Consider the following 20,500-nt stretch of genomic DNA (forward strand, 5'->3'; position numbering starts at 1 on the left):
GTAGCTGCTTTACCCTGCTTGTTGTAAGATTTTTTTAATGTCTTGCTTTATTTCACTTTTTAAAAATTTTGGTTCATTGTACACAAATGGATGGAGTTGGATAATATCATGCTAAGTGAAATAAGTCAATCCCAAAAAACCAAAGGCAGAATGATTTCTCTGACAAGCATAAGTTTTTGACTAGATTTTGGAATTCTACAAAAGTTGATAGATTTTGCCCAAATATTAGTTGTTTTTGGAGGGACAGAGCCCTGGCATTCCATATTCTGCCATTTTCCATAATATCAATTCACAAGTATGGTTGTCATAAGCTTTTTATTAGTTCCCAAAGGTCTGATAAAGTTGATTTTAACAGTGTATTTGCTGCTTTTGTAAAGAGATAGACTTTTGGACTTCCCACCTCTGCCATTTTGCTGATGTCACCCAAATGCAGGATCATTATCAAGGTAAATTGTTCATTTTAATATTTTACTCCTACAGATAATCACTGTTCATTCTTGTTCTTTCCATTAGCATATTTTATTTCTTTTTTATTAGCATATCTTATTTCTTGTACTTTTCTGTATTTTTTAACATTTTGCAGTCAACATGCACTTTAATTTTACAATAAAACATCATGCTTTTATAAAACCAGGTAAATATTTTGCTTCATAAATGGAATAAAAGAAGTTTTATAAGTATGATAAGAAGAAAATCCAAGTTCATTAATACAATTAATAAATAACAGCTACATTTTTAAAGTCTTTTCCTCTATGGAAAAATATAAATAGTGGCAGTATTGAGTTATCATATCACAATGCTCTGGAATTGATAGATGAATACTTTTTCTGACTTTCTTTAGTTCATAGTGGCCATATCTGAAAGAACGGTTCTGGTGGATTGGACAAATGTTCAGTAAGTATTCTTCACTTTACAACCCATGAAATTATATTTAACTCAATGCTCCATTATTTTTTAAATATTTTATTGGTATATTATAATCATACATAATAGTGTCATCCAATGTTCATTTAAACAAGTTGTGTTTTTTCATGGATAACAGTCAGGTTTAGAATAAGGCAACAAGTATTCAGGTTTCTTATTTCCTAGACATTTTCAGCGAAATCTAATTTTCCCATAATTATTTGCATATTACCATATACAGATACAACATTGATATATACTTTACCCCTATTTTTATTGGTGAATTATAGTAGTACATAATGGTGGGATTTATTGGTATATATCTGAACATGCACATAATATAACAACATACTTTGGCCAATTTCCTAATATTTCCCCTTGCCTTCTCCTCTTCTTTCCTCCTGGTCCCTTTCTTCTACTCTTCTGATCCCCTTTCAATTTTCATGAAATCCCCCCACAACTTTCTTTTCCTTTCTCCTTTCTGGCCTCCACATATGAGAGAAAACATGACCCTTGACCCTCTGAGTTTGGTTTATTTTGCTTAACATAATGTTCTCAAGTTCCATCCATTTTCCTGCAAATGCTATGATCCCTTTTTCTTTATGACTGCATAAAACTCCATTGTGTATGTTATACCACATTTTCATTATCCTTTCATCGATTGATGGATACCTAGGCAGGTTCCATGATTTGGTTTTCATGAATTGTGCTGATATAAACTTGGGATTCATGTAACACTGTAGTATGATGACTTTAATTCTTTAGGATAAATATTAAGCAGTGGAATAGTTAGTCTTTTGAGGAACCTCCCTACTGATTTCCATAGTGGTTGTACTAATTTACAATCCCACCAACAGTGTAAAAGTTTTCCTTTTCCTCCACATCCTCTCCAGCATTTTTTATTATTTGTATTCTTGATGGCTGCCATTATGACTGTAGTGAAATGAAATCTAAGTGTAGTTTTTATTTGCGTTTTCCTAACGCTAAATGATGTTTTTTTCCTTTATTTGTTGGCCATTTGTATTTTCTTTTGAGAAGTATCTGTTTAGTTCATTTGCCTACTTCTTAATTGGGCTATTTGTTTTTTGGGTGTTAAATATTTAGAGTTCTTTATTTATTCTGCATATTAATCCTCTGTCAGAAGACTAACTAGCAAAGATTTTCTCCCATTCTGTAGGTTCTCTTTTTACATTCTTAAATTGTTTGCTTTGCTGTTCAGAAGCATTTTAATTTGATGCTATCCCATTTATTAACTCTTGGCATTATTTCCTGAGCTTTAGGAATCCAATTGAGAAAGTTGTTGCCCGAGCCTATATGTGTATTGACCCTATGTTTTCTTCTAGAAGTTGCATAATCTGGTCTAATTTCTAGGTCTTTGATAAATTTTGAGTTGACTTTTGGGCTAGGTGAGGGATAAGCATCTATTCTCATTCTTCCACATATGCATTACCAGTTTTCATTCCCAGCACCATTTGTCAAAATGGCTGTCTTTTCTCCAATGTATACTTTTGGCATCTTTGTCAAGGATCAGATGACTGCATTTGTGTGGGTTTTCTTGGTGTCTTCTGTTCTTTACCATTGGTCTATGTGTCTGTTTTTCTGCCAGCAGCATGCAGTTTTTGTTTCTATAGTTGTATAGTATAATTTGAAGTCAGGTATGGTGGTGCCTCCACCATTACTTTTTTGGCTAGAATTGCTTTTGCTATTCTAGGTCTTTTATTCTTTCAAATGAATTTTAGGACTGTTTTTTTTTCTGTGAAGGCTGTCATTGGTATTTTTTGTCAGTGAAGTTTTGTCTGTGAATACTATCACTAATATTTTCATGGGATTTACTTTGAATCAGTATATTGCTCTTGGGACTATGGCTATTTAAACAATATTAATTCTGCCTATCTATAAGCATGGGAGGTCTTTCCATTGTCTTGTATCTTCTTTAATTTCTTTCTTCCATGTTGTATAGTTTTCATTGTAGAGGTCTTTCACCCCCTTTGGTTAGATTTATTCTTAGGTATTTTAGGTTTGTTTTTTGGTAAGGTTATTGTGAATGGGATTGTTTTCCTGATTTCTTTCTTAGCAGATTCATTTACTTTTCTATTCTAGAATAATAAAAATATTTTAAGTATATATCTCCATCTCTGCCCTATATTCTGATCAGTTTCTCTGTGGTCAAATCAATAGCAAATTTAGCCTAGAGTTTTGCTGCTCAAGGCCTACACTGTTAGGTAACTACTTTCTAAGAAAATGATCCAAATGGGGAACATCCTGGGAACAAATAACAAAGAGATAAGGTTATAGTTGGTGTCAGACTCTAGAATCGGTACTGTCCATAAGTCTTTCAAGTAAGTCCTGCCATTTTGGCTTTCCTTTCTGGTAGCAGTAGCACTTTCTTAATCATAGTGAAGTAGAAGTTAAATGCTTATTTCCTGCTAATTTCTCTGGGAAACACAGTACATTTGCTCTTTATTCACTAGTCATTTGTGTATATTTCCTGATGTGTCATAACATGTCATAAATATTAACTAAAAAACTATTAATCTTTGTCCACAGGAATTATGATACAAAATACTAGGGCATCAGCAAGAATTATCCTGTCTTATAGATGCTATGGAATTTATTTAATCAGGAAAAAAAATAGTGCTAACCTGGAATTTGTTGGGAATTCAGAGTTTATAGAGCACAAATGTATGTATAAGAACTTTTGATTCTTTACACAGGCTGGACCTAACTTTAAGACATATACTATGAACCCGAGTGGTGGCTGCCACGGTGTGGTTCAAGCACAGGTACCTGCTCTGTGAATTGGTGTCTGACGACCCTTGCTGTCACCTAAGTCTAGAGGACCAAGTGCTGGGTGGTCTTTTTTGGGACACTATTGCCAGGGTACACAGGACGTTCGGTGCAGCCACCTGCTCCATCAGTATTGCAGTTTGATACCTCAATGCCTATACTGGAATAGTGCTACTTCGATGTGGAGATTTCTACTAACTTATGTGGTTAGCTCTTCCTTTCATCATGTACATGGAGAAAAAATGATACCATTATCCTTGTTTTTTCAACACCCTACACCTGGGAGGTACAATTAGAACATGGCAGAAGTTTCTGATTCAGTACAACAGGAAAAAACTGTTGATCTTGTTGCATGAAGGATGAAGGAGAGCGAGATGAAGGAGAGCAAGAAGCTATCCAGAAGTATGTCACAAGAAGCTGTTTACTAGAGGATTCTGGTGAGGAAGAGTTTTCAGACAATGGTGGTGAAGAGGCTGCTGAAGCAATGGAGTGAACTTCTGTTTGCCACAAAGGTGGCCTAGGCCCACTTGTGAAAACAGAACATTCTAGGAAGAAGCAGCATCTACAGTTCTCCAAACTGGAAGAATACCAACCAGAAGACAAGTGACCAGCTCGAAATGGAGGACTTAAGTTACCTTTATGTAACATTCCTTGACTCAGTGGTTCTGCAGGTTGTAAAGGCTCTGTAGTAACATTTCTGTATCTAACTGATTGGTTGACATCAGGTTAAATGTATTTAATTTTTATAGAATTTAGCATAAACTACAAAAAGGGCTTATAGAATTCATGTGTAGCCAAGTCTCCCCATCTACAGTCTGACCCTGGTAAGAAGACTGACTCCCTCTGTGGTATTTTTTAATATTTAGTCTTCCATTTGAGGCTTTGTACTCTCAACCCCCAAGCTGGATCTTAAGTAAAACAAGTCATCTGGAGTAGAAATATTAAGATACAGCAACTACACTTTGTACAGATCGACAACTAATCTAATCTAGGCTTTATAAATACCAGATTCCTTCCCAATATTTAATCAGGTGACTTGATAAGAAATGCAGCTTTTGCACTTATGGATTGGGGGACTGGCCTCACTTGCCCTCATTATTGCATGGCCCTGGAGCATCTGCCAAATTCAGTTAGTTTTCTGCAGTTCCACTCTTTTGTGTGGCATTAACCTAAAGCCAGGTAAGACTGCCACACTCAGAGGAAGTAGGAGGGTAAAAGTCTTGTGGCCATATTTAGACTGCTACCCCCTAATGACATATCCAAGGATCTCTTTTCTCCATAATAAAAGGATATAAAAGTTAAAAAAGGACATATAATATAGTGTTAAAATAGTACAGATATGCTATTTTTTATAGTTGTTACCTTGCTTGACCATGAAATTTGTGTCTTATTTGTGTGAAATTAGAAAAGCTGCCCATTTTGAGCCTGTGCTTTTCATTGTCCCAGCAACACTGGTAACTCCCTTGGCTGCTCTGAATGCATTAGTCAGGTAAAAAATTGGGACTCTTTATGTGGACCTTCTGTTAACATCAGTATCATTTTTAATTGTCTTTCTCTATTCTTAATTAAAATTCTTATATACCTCAATTATTTCTCATAGTGTTTTACTTCTGCTGAAGATATTCTTTAATTTACCTTAATTTTTAAATTTAGGATAACTTTTAAAGTGTTTACAATATACTGTATGTTTCAGTGAATAATTTTCTCATATAATAAATCCCAACCAACTATAACATTGCTTGAATTGCTACTTCTGCAATAATTTTTAATTGGGTTTAATTTACCTACCTTATGGGCCCTTTGCTGCTTTTTACTTTGTTCCCAGGAATTGCCCAATAGAATTAAACTAACAGCCATTTTCATTCCTATTGAAATACTAGAAAAGTTCTATGCAATACGAGGACAATATAGTGAACTTGATCATTTTTACTATTTTCCCAAGTGTTGTCTAGCCTGTCTTGAGAAGGAATTCTGTTTATTTACCTTTTATATGTTTCCCTGATGTTAAATTGTATCTTCTCGCTTTTGAATGAGCAATTGAATATGCATAGAAAGATGCTCAATGCATGTTAATTGTTCCACATGCTATGGTACTGGTGATCTGTGCCCAACAGAGGGCATAGATTTCTACCTTGACATAAATGACTGAGGACCTTAAAAGATCCAGGTACTGATGAAGAAACTAGAACATAGTTTGTATTTTAATATCAGTGTTAGGAAAACTCCCCAATAGGACCAAGAACTACCTTCCATAAGTGGAAGAAAGCTCATACCAAAGAAACAGATGGACCACTCCACATTGTTAGATAGTCAAAGATATATTCAGAGGAAATTTACAAATGAGGAAGTCTTGGGCAGTAGCAAGAGGAGGTATGTCTCTATACTTACAATGCATGCTTTTTACCATGAAAAGAAAGAAAAATCACTGATGGCATTTATTTTTTCATATAAATCAGTCCCATTTTATTCACATACATTTCATAGACATGACATGCCAATATGTTGATAAGGAGTCTTTTGGATTAGAGTGCCAGGACACATACTTTATATTCTTTCATGTTTTTCTTAGTGCATTATAGTTATATATAATATTTAGGTTCATTTTGACAAACATAGAATATAATTTGCTCCAATTCAGTCCTTTCCCTTCCCTTCTTCCTCCTCCTTTTCCCCTTCTTCTACTCTACTGATTGTCCTGCTATGTATGTATGTATGTATGTATGTATGTATGTATGTATGTATTTATTTATTTTTGCAGTGCTGGGGATTGAACCCAGGACTTTGTGCTTGCAAGGCAAGCACGCTACCAACTGAGCTATATCCCCAACTCCTATTTATGGATTTTTTTATTTACTAATTTTTTTTTAATTTTTAGACTCAAGATATTTTATTAACAGCTACTATAAACAGTAAGATAGCTCAATTAGATTACCAAGTACAAAATCAACATACAAAAATCAGTAGTTTACATATATTCAAATAATCTTTTGGAAGATTTAGTGGAAGAAAAGATTTCACATATAACAATAACAAAAAATATATTAATATGTTTGTCAATAAAAATGTGAGACCAGGTGTGGGGCGATAGCTCAGTTGGTAGAGTGCTTGCCTCACAAGCACAAGGTCCTGGGTTCAATCCCCAGCACTGCAAAAAAAAAAAAACAAAAACAAATGTGAGACCTATTAAAAATTAAAATTAAAATACCACTGAAGCCAAAAAAATGCCTTTCTACAAACAGAAGTACCATATTATTTTGTAAATTAAACAAAATCTCAATGAAAACTTAACAGTTTTAAGTTGTATCACCTGATGCTCGATTTAGTGAAAAAATAAACATACAAGTGGGACCAGCACTAAAACACAGTAAGGCATTTTTAAAAGCCTAAATAATTTAAGAGTATCATACTGGTCTATTAGCAAAACAGAATGCCCAGATGTAAGTATACTCAGATACATATAGAAATCAAATGTATAAAGAGGACACCATCTCAAATCATTGGGAAAATAAAGTAGTCAATAAATGTTATAGCAATAAATAACATAATATCCCTGCCTTACCTCATATACCATGATAAATTCAATATGTACCAAATATATTTTTTAAATAAAACAACTATTAGATAATAAGAAGAAAACTTGAAATTTTTTTCTTTACAAATCTGGAGTTAGCAAGAACCATCTACCTTTCATAACTCAAAATCCCAAGTCATAAATTATTTCACAGTACTTTTTGTTACATAAAAATCAATTTTTATGGAAAGAAGCATCATAAACAAACGTTTAAAAAAGACAACTAAGGGAGATATTTACAGCTCATATCACAAAGAGTTATCCTTCCTAATATATAAATTGACAAAATCATAACCCTTTGAAACATACAAAAAGGAAATAAAATTTGTTGTTAATAAACAACAAGATAGTTAACTTCACTCATTAAAAAAGAGAAATGTAAATTATAACTACAGATGAAAGACCGTTTTCTCTCTCTCCATTGGCAAAAATTCAAAGTTAGCTAACATACTCTATTGATAGGATTCCGGAGGAGAAAACATTTTCTCATTCATTCTGACAGTGGTGTGTTAAAGTCACCCGGAATTATTGTATTGTGGTCTATTTGATTCCTGGAATTGAGAAGGATTTCTTTGATGTACATGGATGCACTGTTGTTTGGGGCATGTATATTTATGATCATTATGTCTTCCTGATTTATGGTTCCCTTAAGCAGTATGAAATGTCCTTCTTTATCCCTTCTGACTAACTTTGGCTTGAAGTCCACTTTATCTGATATGAGGATGGAAACCCCCACTTTTTTACTGAGTCAGTGTGCGTGATATGTTTTTTCTCATCCTTTCACCTTTAGTCTGTGGATGTCTTTTTCTATGGGAAGAGTCTCTTGAAGGCAGCATATTGTTGGGTCTTGTTTTTGAATCCATTCTGCCACTCTGTGTCTTTTGATTGATGAGTTTAGACCATTTACATTCAGGATTATTATTGAGATATGATTTGTACTCCCTGTCATTTGGGCTTATTTTTGGTTTTTAAGTTAGCTTGGTTTCTCCTTTGAATGGGTTTTTCTTTAAGGTAGTTCCTCCCTTTGCTGACCTACATTGTTGTTTTTCATTTCCTCCTCATGGAATATTTCCTCCTCATGGAATATTCTGTAGCACAGGCTTTCTATAAGTAAATTCTTTTAACTTTTGTTTATCATGGAAGGATTTTATTTCATCTTCAAATCTGAAGGTTGGTTTTTCTGGGTATAGGATTCTTGGTTGGCAACCATGTTGTTTCAGAGTTTGAAATATATTGTTCCAGGCCCTTCTAGTTTTTAGAGTCTGGGCTGAGAAATCTGCTGATATTCATATTGGTTTCCCCTATATGTAATCTGATGCTTTTCTCTTGCAGCCTTCAAAATCCTATCTTTATTTTGTATGTTAGGCATTTTCATTATAATATGCCTTGGTGTGGATCTGTTGTGATTTTGTGCATTTGTTGTTCTGTAAGCCTCTTATAGTTTATTTTCCATTTCATTCTTCAGGCTTGGGAAGTTTTCTGATATTATTTCATTGAATAGGTTATTCATTCCTTTGGTTTGTATCTCTGTGCCTTCCTCAATCCTGATAATTCTTATATTTAGTCTTTTCATGATGTCCCATAGTTCTTGGAGATTCTGTTCGTGTTTTCTTACCATTTTCACTGTTTGGTCAACTTTATTTTCAAGATTAAATATTTTGTCTTCATTGTCTGAGGTTCTGTCTTCCAAGTGGTCTAGTCTGTTGGTGATGCTTTCCATTGAGTTTCTTTATTTGGTTTATTGTTTCTTTCATTTCAAGGATTTCTGGTTTTTTTTTCTCAGAATCTCTAGCTCTTTATCAAAATGATCTTTTGCTTCTTGCAGTTGCTCTTCTAACTGTTCATTGGAGTGATAATTCATTGCCTGCATTTGCTCTCTTATCTCATCCTTTCCTTCACAAATCATTTTAATTAAGTATGTCCTGAACTCCTTTTCTGACATTTCTTCTACCTTGCTGTCATTGGATTCTATTAATATAGAATCTTGGTTTATTTGGAACACTTTCTTCCCATGTTTTTTCATGTTGTTCCTGATGCATGAGAGGTACCTGACAATAAGCTTCTGGTCTCCAGTAGGTGTCTCAAGATGGAATTGGCCCCACCTAAAATGGCTGCTTCTGCTTCTAGGATAATCCAATATGGTTTCACTGGCTTCCAAATGTGTTGACAAATGGGGAGCTGCAGCATGGGGCATGGGCACTAAGTCCATGTGGAGTGTGGTCGGTCAGGCAGGGGCTCCTGGATGCAGGGCATGGTCAGTTGAGTCAGATGTCCTATAGGTCCTGGCTGTTGTCCCAAAATGGTGGCAGCCATGTGTAACCAAACCTGCTGGTACTGTGACAGTGGACTTCCAGGGAACAGCAGGCAGCTGGTGATCTACTGGCAGTTTGCGGGCAGTCTGCGGGCAGTCTGCAGGCTACCGGCAGACAATCGGCAGGTGGACCTCAGGTGCTGGGTGATGGGTAGGTGAAAGGCAGGTGATGGACAGACAAGAGGCAGGCAAACAGGCAAATGGCAGATGATAGTGAGCAATGGCAGTCAGTGAGCAATCTGCATTCAAAAAGTAGTCAATATGCTGGCAGACTGTGGGTGATTGAGATAGACAAATGGGGTAAACAGCAGGGGATTGATAAACAGGAAAGACTGCCTCACAGAGAAACAGATTTTCCTCTACTTGAAACCCGAGTTACAGAGTGAGAAGGAATGCAGTATCCCTCTAATCTGCCATCTTGGATCTCAACGATGGCATATTAAGCCATCTGGTTGCTTTCCTAATCTATTTACTCTCTGTTTGAAGGAATTATTTGGGTGCTCTATAATCTGGTGTTCCTAAGGGGATGGGGGGAGTGTGATATTCTGAGCCCAGCAAAAATCTTGAACTGGTGACTATGCTTTCTTGGTTGCTGCATTCTATAATTCTTTTCCTGGTCACATGCCCAAAGCATCACAACAATTACTTTTTAATTTTTATTTTAAAATCAGTTAATTGTAAGTTAGACTATGACCAGGTACAGTTTATTACAGGAATGCAAGAGTGGTTACACATAAAATTTGTCCTCATAATTCATTCTATCAACAAATTAAAGGAAAATGCTCCGTGAGCACATGAATAAATGATGAAAAGTTATTTGATAATATTTAACAGGAATTCCTAATAAAAAAATTTAAGCAGAATAGAAATTGGAAAAAAACTACTTAAATACAATCATCTTTACTAAAATGTAATTACAAATATTAGTAAAATATTAAAAGATATGTAGCATAAGACTAAAATCATTTTGATTAAAAGCCAAGACTATAAAGGCATGCATATTATTTTCATTATTATTCAATATTATTTTGGATTTTCAAGACCTGTACTACTCAATACAATAGCTACTAGCCATTTAAATTAATCACCATATTTAAATTAATTAAAACTAAATTTTAAAAATTAGTTCTTTAGTCTCACTAACCACATTTAAAGTACTCAATAGCCACATATGTTTAATGGCTACTATTTTAGACAACATAGCTGCAGAACATTTTCATCATCACAGAAAACTCTATTGGTCAATGCTATTCTTTTTTCTTTTTCCTTTTTCTTTTGTGGTACTGCAGATTGAATCTACCACTGAGCTACATCCTCATCCCTTTTTAAATTTTGAGATAGGGTTTTACTGAGTTGCCCAGGCTGACTTTGAACTTGTGATCCTCTTTTCTTAGCCTCCTGCAATTGCTGGGATTACAGGCATGTACCACCATACTTGGTGGCAGTGCTGTTCTTAAGAATGAAATAAGGCATGGTGGTGCACGCCTTTAATCCCAGCAGCTTGTGAGGCTGAGGCAGGAGGATCATGTGTTCAAAGCCAGCCTCAGCAAAAGTGAGGCCCTAAGCAACTCAGTGAGACCCTGTCTCTAAATAAAATACAAAATAGGGCTGGGGATGTGGCTCAGTGGTCAAGTGCCCCTGAGTTCAATTACCAGTCCTCCCCACAAAAAAGAATGGAATAAGGTAAGAAAATCTGTATATATTGTGGGAAAGATGAGATAAAATGATCTTATCTCTTTTTTACTAATTTATGTGTGTGTAGGTGTTAATCAACTTTTCCTTAATGTAACTGAAACACCTAACAGGAACAACTAAGAGTAGGTAAGATTTATTTGGGGCTCAAAGATCAGAGGACTTGGAGATGGGGTCCTAGTTCAGTGCTAGGGCATTTGCCCAGCATGTGTGAGGCACTGGGTTCAATCTTCAGCACCACATAAAAGTAAACAAAAATAAAGTGTCATGTCCATCTACAACTAAAAATATTTTTTAAAAAAAGATTCAGAGGGGCTGGGGTTGTGGCTCAGTGGCAGAGCACTCACCTAGCATGCTTGAGGCCCTGGGTTCGATCCTCAGCACCACATAAAAATAAAATAAAGGTATAAAAAATATATATATAAAAAAAAGATTCAGAGGTCTCCATCTATAGTCAGTGGCTCCATTGCTCTGTGCCAGAGGTGAGGCAGAATATCCTAACAGAGCAGTGTGGCAGAAAAAAATCTGCACACACACAAAAAAAGAGAGAAATAGAATACATGTGAGGAGACAGGGATAAGATATAGTCCCCAAAGACATGCCCCAGTGACCCACTTCCTCTCACCCCCGCCCCCAGTTATCATGCAGTAAGTAGTACATTCAGCTATCAGTAGATGAGTCCATTTGCTGGATTATAAGGTCAGGGCCCTAATAATTGCCTAAAGTTTCCACACCTCTGAACCTTGGTACGTTTGGGATCATGCTTTCAAAACATGAACTTTGAGGGGGAGATTTTATATTGAACAATACACATAGAAAACTGAAAGGACTTTAGTAAAATCTATAAAACAATTTGGATTCAAGAAATACACAATAATAAATATAGTGTTCTATATTATAGCTATACATGTCTACAAAAATGGAAATGAGAAAAATATTACATTTAAAATAGAAGCAAAAATAACTTGGAAATGCTTTGTAATGTGTTTAACCATAAAGGCATAGGGCCTGTATTAAAAGCTATAAAATTTCATTATAAATAAAAACAATCTCTGAGCTCATGTGCATTGTTCTTGAATGAGGAATGAAGATCACAAGTTTGAAGTCAGCTGAGTAATTAGTGAGATGCTGTCTCAAAATTAAAAATTAAAAATTAAAAGGTAATGTATCTCAGTGATAGAGAACCTATATACCATGAACAAGGCCCTGGGTTGTATCCCCAATATATCAAAATTAAAAAGTAAAAAGGTAACAATGGAAATTCTAGTACACTGTGGGTATAGTGCAGGAACAGAGGAAATCTTTTTAGTAAAGACTAGATATCCAGAGTTACATACAGGAAGGTAGACCTATTCAACTACATAAACATTAAAAGTCTAATTTTTAGAAAGAGAAAATAATCAGTTCATACTGATATTTCCATCCAGGCATGATGGCACATGCCTGTAATTCCAGTGACTTGGGAGGCTGAGACAGAAAGATTGCAAGTTTGAGGCCAACTTCAGCAACTTAGAGAGCCCTTAAGCAATCTACTGGGAACCTTTCACAAAATGAAAAGGGCTGGGAATGTGATTTAGTGCTAAAGCACCTGAAGGTTCAATCCCCAGTACTGAGGTGGGTTGGGGGAGAATATATTATACTGATATTTCCTGTTCAAAATTAAAATGATAGAAATTTTATCCAACTTCTTCAATATTATATTTGCATCTCTTTTATGCTGAAGAACTTGCTTACTAGTGACATTAACATGATTATTCATTTTATCTTACTATATACCTAATAGTTTTTAGGAACAATCCCACTATTATTATTTTTTTTAATTTATTTTTATTGTAAACAAATGGGATACATGTTGTTTCTGTTTGTACATGGAGTAACAGCATACCATTTGTGTAATCATACATTTACATAAGGTAATGATGTTTGAATCATTGTTTTTTTTTTCCTTCCCCCCAACCCCTCCCATCCCTCTTTTCCCACTATAGAGTCCCTCCTTCCTCCATTCTTACACCCCTCCCACCCCCCATTATGTGTCATCATCCCCTTATCAGTGAGATCATTTGTCCTTTGGTTTTTTGAGATTGGCTTATCTCACTTAGCATGATGTTCTCCAATTTCATTCATTTACTTGCAAATGCCATAAATTTATTATTCTTTATAGGTAAGTAATATTCCATTTTATATATATGTGTATATATATATATATATATATATATATATATATATATATATACCACAGTTTCTTTATCCATTCATCAATTGAAGGACATCTAGGTTGGTTCCACAGTCTGGCTATTGTGAATTGAGCAGCTATGAACATTGATGTGGCTGTATCTCTGAAGTATGCTGATTTTAAGTCCTTTGGGTATAGGCCAAGGAGTGGGATACCTGGGTCAAATGGTGGTTCCATTCCAAGTTTTCTAAGGAATCTCCATACTGCTTTCCAGAGTGGCTGCACTAATTTGCAATCTCACCAGCAATGTATGAGTGTACCTTTTTCCCCACATCCTCTCCAACACCTATTGTTACTTGTATTCTTGATAATCGCCATTCTAATTGGGGTGAGATGGAATCTTAGTGTAGTTTTGATTTGCATTTCTCTTATTACTAAAGATGGTGAACATTTTTTCATATGTTTGTTGATTGCTTGTAGATCTTCTTCTGTGAAGAGTCTGTTCATATCCTTAGCCCATTTGTTGACTGGATTATTTGTATTTTTGGTGTATTATTTGTATTTTTGAGTTCTTTATATATTCTGGAAATTAGTACTCTATCTGAAGTATGAGTGGCAAAGATATTCTCCCACTCTGTAGGCTCTCTCTTTGCATTGCTGATAGTTTCCTTTGCTGAGAGAAAGCTATTTAGTTTGAATCTGTCCCAGTTATTGTTTCTTGCTTTTATTTCTTGTGCTATGGGAGTCCTGTTAAGGAAGTCTGATCCTAAGCCAACAAGTTGAAGATTTGGACCTACTTTTTCTTCTACAAGATGCAGGGTCTCTCCACTATTATTATTAATTAGTATGATTCTCAAGTATAAATTGAGATTTCTTTGTGATTCTTTTTGTATTTGGGGTATATATCACCAGTTAATGCAAATTACTGTGCTTTAAATAATATGGAGCCAGGTGCAGTGGTAAACACCTGTAATCTAAGTGGCTCAGGAGCTGAGGCAGGAGGATCATAAGTTCATAGCCAGCCTCAGCAACTTAGCAAGGCCCTAAGCAACTCCGTGAGACCCTGTCTCTAAATAAAAAAAGTACAAAAAGGGCTGGGATGTGGCTCAGTGGTTAAGTGCCCCTGGGTTCAATCTCTGGTACCCCCCCCACAAAAAATATATATGGCATAATTCTCCTTTGTGTCATTCTGCCAAATATATATATATTCTGGCAAATATATATATACATAGTACATATATATTTAGAGTAAATATATATAGTACATATATATTTAGAGTAATTTGTTTTCCTTTCAATTTTTAGGGATTATTTCAGTTTGATTTTTGTTAAAAAGTTTACATTTTCAATATCAGAACCATAAAAGATACATTTGGAGAAGTCTAACTTTCATTTCTGACCTCTAATAGCCTGTTACCTCCTTCTTCTTGGAGGTACTCATTTTTATAAGCTCTTACAGTATGCTTACATTATAAGCATATTTATATTTAGTTATATATGTTCTTGCTATCCCCTTTTCTTTCATAAAAGATCACATACTGTATGGTATAGTTTGGATGTGTGGGGTTTTTCCCTCCAAGTATTCATGTGTTGGAGGTTTGGTCCCTGGTGTGCTGATTTGAGAAGTGACGGACCCTTTATGAGGTGGGGCCTAGTGGGAATTCCTTAGGTCATTGGTGGTGGTGCTGCTCTCAGAAGGGATTATGGTAGCTCTTTTGGGACTCATGATTAGTTCTCATGAGAGCAAACTGTTATCAAAGCCTAAACCTTATCTGTTGCCGCCTGCAGCAACAAACCCACGGGAAGGAATCGGAGGCCGACTGGGAATGAACAACTTCTTTATTTTTCTCAGAGTTGCTAGCTCAGAGATGCTTCTTCTCAGAGGTGCTTTCTTGCTTTTTAGAGTAAGGTGCTTCTTTGTTAGAGGTGCTTCTCTTCAGCGGTGCTTCTTTTCAGTGGTGCTTCTTCTTAGAGGTGCTTTTTCTCAGTGAGGCTTTTTTTTATATAAAAAAAATTTATTAAGTACAGTTTCATATAGAAATCTCAAGTTTACAAATGTGATTGGATCTTTAAGATACAAAATTTATTCTTAAAATATGTAACATATATTAGAAACTCAATCTCCGAAATGCTCAATAAAGATGTTTGGATGACACTTATAGAACTGACCTAACAATTTCTTCTTCTCTTTGGCAGACAGTTTTGAATCTTCATCAATTGTTTTTAGTAAATGCAGCAGCTCATCTTTGGTTGTCTTCTGTGTACTGCTGGAATAATCACTTTGATCAATTCTCTGGCAATAAATATACCCTGTGTCTTTATTTGGATCTCTTCCCTTCTGTATGGCCATAAGTTTAACACTAACAATTTTATGTAAAGTTCCAGGAATCTTAAAAACATCTTTTTGGTGATCCATTAAAAAGAGTACCAGAAGATCAGTTTGCCTTTGGACAAATTTTTATTGTCAACAATAGCCTTTGAGAATATCCTTTTCACAACCATTCGATTATCACTTTCTTTCTGTAATTTAAATTCGGAAGGATGTGCTGCAACAGCCATGAAATACAGTAAATTCTTCTCTATTTTGGGAATCCAAAAGCTTCAGAAAGAGCTGAGTAGCTTCCAAAGCTATTTCAGTCTTCCCATTTACTAGGAGTTCTGCAATTCCATTATGAACATCAGATAGGTGATTTAATAGTGGTTCTCTACTACTGTAATATTTGCCAGTGGCAACAAACAGAAGTTCCTTCACTAAGTCTGTTCTGTCTGGTTGCTCAGGAAAGTTTCTGCTTATGTCTACCACCATCTGGTCTGGAAGGTATTCCAAGCAGTCAATTGCAGCAGAGAGCCATTCATCTTCCTGAGAGTCACCATAGGCCTTGAGAATCCCTTGATCCAGATAGTTACTGCTGTTGATTATGTCAGGCTGCCTCTTGGGTTGAGGAACTTTAGGTACAACCTCTTTCTGTCAGACTCCTTACCTTACTCAGGTAAGGAATCAAGAAGTGGAAGGTCTACAAGCTGTAGCAGATGCCCAACTGTTTCTTCTTGCCACACTTCGTTAATAACGTATGGAGACAAGGTTACAGAGATATTCACACTAGGGGAGTTAGCAGGCTTTAAGCTCAGATTTTCCCACAGGTCCTCCAAACTGTCCGATTTGATATCAGATGAGTTAAACAATGCTTCTGCATATCTGGAAGGTGAATATACTTTGTTCTCTTTGCCTAACTGACTGTCTTGGTTATGTATCATTGTGAATCTATACAGGCTGCAACTACTGTCTTCAAATGTAGCCTTTTTGTCTTTTCCAAATACCTTGGTTGGAACTGCTTCAAATACTTTATAGTCCATAAGTGCTCGACACACTCTCACCACTTTGGCCTGAGGAATATCTACATCACCAAAGTACTTATTCTAAATTAGGAAGAATAAACGACATCTACAGCTTTTGAGCCGACAAAGCAGTCATTGTGTCGTTTTAAGTGGTGCCTTCGTTTTTTTACTTCCACTTGTGTCTGAAGAGTATTTATAATGCTGCTCCATATGTATGTGGCTCCAAATGGTTTCTGGGCCACACTGAAACCGGGAGGCTTCTGCGCCGGACTGCAAAGCCAAGAGGTTCAGCGCGGCCGCCTTCTCCTGCACCGTGGCCATGGCCCTGGCTGCCGGGACACCACCTCAGGGACCGCTGCTGCTCCGCGAATTAAAAAGCCTCACTGAGAAAAAGCACCTCTAAGAAGAAGCACCGCTGAAAAGAAGCACTGCTGAAGAGAAGCACCTCTAACAAAGAAGCACCTTACTCTAAAAAGCAAGAAAGCACCTCTGAGAAGAAGCATCTCTGAGCTAGCAGCTCTGAGAAAAAGAAGTTGTTCATTCCCAGTCGGCCTCCGATTCCTTCCCGCGGGTTCGTTGCTGCAGGCGGCAACAAGTCTTATCCCTGAAGGAATTCTTGGTTCTGTATTTGGCAGTATGTCTCCCTCCAACATGTGCTCCAGCTATGATGCCATGTGTCATTAGGCCCTCACCAAAGGCCAAACCAGTGGAGTCACCTGACCCTGGACTTTCAGCTTCCAAAAGTATAAGGTAAATAAATCTCTTTTCTTTATAAGTATCCAATTGCAGATATTTTATTATAATGGTGTAAAATGGGCTAAGACACTTTATATACTGTTCTATGCCTTGCTTTTCTCACTTAACAGTAGATCCTGGAGATTACACCATAGTATATAGAAATATTTCTTATTTTCTGGTTGCATAGTATTCCATTTTTCTAATACTTAATGTTTTATCCAGCAAATCTCCTATGATGTACATTTGGGTGTTTTAAGACTGGCAAAATGTATTGCTGATGGGCACATGGGAAAGGGTATTATTACACATTGATGGTAGAAATATTTACTATTTCAACCACAGTATGCAATCTGGTACTATCAATTAAAAAATTTAAAGATGTATATAATATGCTACCATTTTTAAAAGTAATGATAGGGCTGGGAAGATAGCTCAATTGGTAGAGTGTTTGCCTCACAAGTAAAAGACCCTGGGTTCAATCCCCAGCACCACACACACACACATACACACACACACACACACACACACACACACACAACAATGATAAAAACATTTATTTATATATCTGTATAGGAGAAAAATGGAAAAGTACATATTATTTTATTAATAAGATCCTATTTAATATGGTGGCATAAAATTTTACATATGTAGGAAAAAAGATGTGATCTGGTCTATATGAAAAGAACTTTAATCCTTTGATGAGAGACAAAAGAAGGCTCAAAAGAGGCATCCTGTTTTACACAATTATGATATTTTAAAATGTGTTCTTGGAGATCAAAGATAGCAGACTAGAGGGAGGTCGCATTCCTTGTCACTCCGTAACTTGGGTTTCAAGCAGAGGATATCTGTTTCTTGGTGAGGCAGTTTTTGCTGCTTATCAATCCCCTGCTGTTTACCCCATTTGTCTACTGAGATCACTTGCAGTCAGCCAGCATATCGACACTTTTGAGTGCAGACTGCTCACTGTCAGGAGCCTATCATCCACCATTTGCCTGCCTCTTGCCTGTCCATTGCCTGCCTTTCACCTATCTATCACCCACCGCCCGAGATTCACCTCCCAATCATCTGACAGCAGTCAGCAAACTGATCACAGACCACCAGTGGAGCACCAGCTGCCTGCTGTTGCCTGGAAGTTCACTGTCACAATACCTGCAGGTTTGGTTACACGTGGCTGCCACCATTTTGAGACAACAGTCAGGCCCCGTAGGACCCCTGGCCGAACTGACTGAGCCCCATGTCCAGGATCTCTTAGCCCAACTGATTACTCCCTGCCTCCAGGGCCCTCACATAGACTTTTATTTCTCCATGCCTCCAGGACCCCCAAACCGACTGACTGTGCCCTATCACCAGGACCCCCAGGTCGACTGATTGCACCCCACCTCCAGGACCTTGGGCTGACCAAGCCCACACCCAAGCTGCAGCTCCCCATTTGCCAACACATTTGGAAACCAGAGCGGCCATCTTGGATGATCCTGGAAGCCTAATCTCCCATCTTTAGGTGGGGCAAATCCCATCCTGAGACTCCTGCCGGAGACTTGAAGCTCATTGTCAGGTACCTCTCATGCATCAGGCTACTGAAGACTGGGATGTTTGAATACTATATGACTGTTATAGTGTAGATTTTCTTTTTTTCTCCTTATTGAAAAATTTTAAGTTTTTATTTCTTTATTTTTCTTGCTCTCTCTTCCTTTTGTTTACCTGTTCCCTCAGAGTCTCTTTCTCCCTTTTTGCATGCTAACAATCAACTTCTTTTCATTATACCCTCGCACTTTCTATTATCTATAACTTCTATATATTCTTTTCTTATCCCATTAACAGCTGCATCCTACACCCCTCCACATCCTCTTTGTCCTCCATTAGAAACTGCAGATCTTATTGCAAATCTATTTGTTATACTGAAGATAATAAATGAACTCATTCTGTTTATTATAACAATATTGTTAATGTCCTCATAGGGGCTATTTGGTCTAGGGTTGCATACTGTCTGAATTGGGAACTACTAATATTGACCTCCCCCTTAAAGAAAAGGTTTTAGAAACCTATAGGGTCACTATAAGCCTATAGGGGGGAAACTGCAATATCCCAGATCTGTACTGCTAGAGGGGAAGATACGTGAACAACATGAAAAAACAAGGGAAGAAAATGATTCAAACAAATCTAGATTCTATATTAATAGAATCCAGTGACAGTATGGTAGAAGAAATGTCAGAAAAGGACTTCAGATTATACATGATTAAGATGGTTTGTGAAGCAAAGGATGAGATAAGAGAACAAATGCAGGAAATGAATGATCATACCAATAAGCAGTTGAAAGAGCAACTGCAGGAAGCAAAAGATAATTTCAACAAAAAGATAGAGATTCTCAAAAAAAAAAAAACAAATGGAAATCCTTGAAATGAAGGAAACAATAAACCAAATAAAAAACTCAATGGAAAGCATCACCAACAGACTAGACCACTTGGAAGACAGAACCTCAGACAATGAAGACAAAATATTTAATCTTGAAAATAAAGTTGACCAAACAGTGAAAATGGTAAAAAAACACGAACAGAATCTCCAAGAACTATGGGACATCATGAAAAGACTAAATATAAGAATTATCAGGATTGAGGAAGGCACAGAGATACAACCAAAGGAATGAACAACCTATTCAATGAAATAATATCAGAAAACTTCCCAAGCCTGAAGAATGAAATGGAAAATAAACTATAAGAGGCTTACAGAACAACAAATGCACAAAATCACAACAGATCCACACCAAGGCATATTATAATGAAAATGCCTAACATACAAAATAAAGATAGGATTTTGAAGGCTGCAAGAGAAAAGCATCAGATTACATATAGGGGAAACCAATATGAATATCAGCAGATTTCTCAGCCCAGACTCTAAAAACTAGAAGGGCCTGGAACAATATATTTCAAACTCTGAAACAACATGGTTGCCAACCAAGAATCCTATACCCAGAAAAACCAACCTTCAGATTTGA

General features: G+C 36.4%; 2 pseudogenes; one reads left to right on the plus strand and one right to left on the minus strand.

Moving 5' to 3' along the window:
• Window positions 1-588: 588 nt before the first annotated feature.
• On the plus strand, window positions 589-4,183 carry LOC124971567 (ribonuclease P/MRP protein subunit POP5-like; annotated as a pseudogene).
• An 11,370-nt stretch (window positions 4,184-15,553) lies between these two features.
• On the minus strand, window positions 15,554-17,094 carry LOC124972486 (DEP domain-containing protein 7-like; annotated as a pseudogene).
• Window positions 17,095-20,500: the final 3,406 nt, after the last annotated feature.

This window comes from Sciurus carolinensis, chromosome X, assembly GCF_902686445.1.
Source record: "Sciurus carolinensis chromosome X, mSciCar1.2, whole genome shotgun sequence".
In the NCBI taxonomy this organism is placed as follows: domain Eukaryota; kingdom Metazoa; phylum Chordata; class Mammalia; order Rodentia; family Sciuridae; genus Sciurus; species Sciurus carolinensis.